This window comes from Staurois parvus, unplaced genomic scaffold (assembly GCF_062004578.1).
Source record: "Staurois parvus isolate SC_StPar_1 unplaced genomic scaffold, SC_StPar_1.0 ptg001490l, whole genome shotgun sequence".
Classification (NCBI taxonomy): domain Eukaryota; kingdom Metazoa; phylum Chordata; class Amphibia; order Anura; family Ranidae; genus Staurois; species Staurois parvus.
The window spans coordinates 898250-900000 of record NW_028319286.1 but is presented as its reverse complement, the minus strand read 5'-3'; positions in this window follow the sequence as shown (position 1 = coordinate 900000).

Here is a 1751-nt window from a genome sequence, read left to right as displayed (position 1 = left end):
CTTGTTCCTTCCCCAAGTATTATATGGTTTATGCAACTCCCTGTAACTGCCACTAGATGTCAAGGTCATCGCGTCAGCCAATCTGAGGAAGCCTTGCATTCATTGATACAAAGACTAGGGAGACCACAAGTGCACCCAATACCACTGCTGGAACACAACACAGAACTCCATAATGATACAGCTTATACAGTCCTGAGAGCTGCTGCCTTCATTAGTAAAGGAAATGGTTCCTTTGGGCCACCTTGGTCAAACCAAGCTGTTTAAATGGAACATAAACCTGGAGTTTGGCTTTAAAGCTAAACTGGGGGGCAGTTTTCCCTAGGGAATATTAAAAAAAAAAAAAAAGTCATTTTACATACCTTCTTCCTCGCTACCACAGGCTTCTACTTTCTGTAACCAGAACCCTGAAACCTTCCCCCTTCTCTGCTCAGCTCTTCTATGCTGGTCCTGCATTGTTGGTGCCCAAGCTTCAGGAGGGTCGGTCAGCGGAGGAGAGGGGAGCGAGGAATAAGGCAAGTATGTTATCCTCTCCTGCACTGGGGATCCAAACAAGGTAAATTGATCTGGTAAGTATGAACAAACCTCCAGATCCACCTCTCATGCTTTGTACTGTTTACCTGCATAAAAAACTGGCTAACTAGATCCATATCATTGTTTTGTGGGGAAAAGCAGTGGTTCGAGGTCTGACAAACCAAAAACTAGTTTCCTGCCTAAAATATCGACTGGTTGCTTTCTTCTAAGAAACTGCCTGAAAGAAACTAGTCTATATTAGGGGAAAATATAACTACTCAAATTCCCATTGTGATCATACACACGTTATGTCCCTGGCTTGCATAATTTCTAGGTCTGTCTGGCTTGCGTTTGTTATGTGGACCAATTCCATAAACTTCCATTGGTCATGCACCTAGAAATCAGAATATCTGTAATGGCCTCTCATAGCAGTAAATATTAAAGTAGAACTATAGGCCGAACTTTTGGGTAGAGCATGGGAGGGTTATTAAAGGATAAGTTCACCTTTTGTAACGTTACAATCAGCCTGGCCCTCGCTCCCCGCTTTGACAGCAGGGGGTCTTAATGCCCCCCTAGCTGTCAAAAAAAAAAAAAAGACTTGCATCAGTGATCTGCAATTATTTACAGGCTCTTGCAGACAAAAATAGTAAATGCACTTTTTTTTTTTTTTTTTACCTGCCAAAAGTTTGCATTTATTATTTATTTATTTTTTTTTTACTAAAAGGTGAACTTTTCTTTGAATCCTGCTGTCAGATATTTTTTTTTTTTTTACCTGCCAAAAGTTTGCATTTATTTTTTTTTTTCTAAAAGGTGAACTTCTCTTTGAATCCTGCTGTCAGATATTATTATTATTATTTTTTTTTTTTACCTGCCAAAAGTTTGCTTTTATTTTTTTTTACTAAAAGGTGAACTTCTCTTTGAATCCTGCTGTCAGATATTATTTTTTTTTTTTTGCCATTTGTGTCCCATTGCGGAGATTTCTCTTCACTCCCTGTCCCATAGCCAAACAGGAAGTGAGGAAATCCCAGCAAATTAAGGGAATTAGACACCATGTTGCCAGAACTAGTGTCCTCATTGAAAGATTTCCCCTCTTACTTTTTCTGGGGACAACCTAAAAATGTGGTATTTTCTTTTTACTTTCAAAGATAAATGGGGGCACTGACAGCAGTAAAAACTGACTGATGTGCTAATCCTTCTCCCCTCTACTAGATGCGGTGGCTGCCTTAGGTTTCTTTTTTTCA